The sequence below is a fragment of the Aricia agestis genome, chromosome 20, assembly GCF_905147365.1.
Source record: "Aricia agestis chromosome 20, ilAriAges1.1, whole genome shotgun sequence".
NCBI classification, from domain to species: Eukaryota; Metazoa; Arthropoda; class Insecta; order Lepidoptera; family Lycaenidae; genus Aricia; species Aricia agestis.
Genome location: NC_056425.1, coordinates 1,579,209 through 1,579,500, shown reverse-complemented (window position 1 = coordinate 1,579,500; position 292 = coordinate 1,579,209).

Here is a 292-nt window from a genome sequence, read left to right as displayed (position 1 = left end):
ATAAACTTCTCATAAAGTACCATAAATTACGCAGACAAACACGGCCACTGACTGCGCCATAAAGTTAATATACCTAGCGGTATATTAACTTAATGGCGGCTCTCGACATAGGCGAATGCGTTGGCCAACGCGTCTGCAGACGCGTTGGCCCAATGTGTAGAACGGGCGTTCGCGCGTTGGCCGTAGGTATTTAGACGTTGGCCAACGCGCGAACGCCCGTTCTACACATTGGGCCAACGCGTCTGCAGACGCGTTGGCCAACGCGTTCGCCTATGTCGAGAGCCGCCATTAT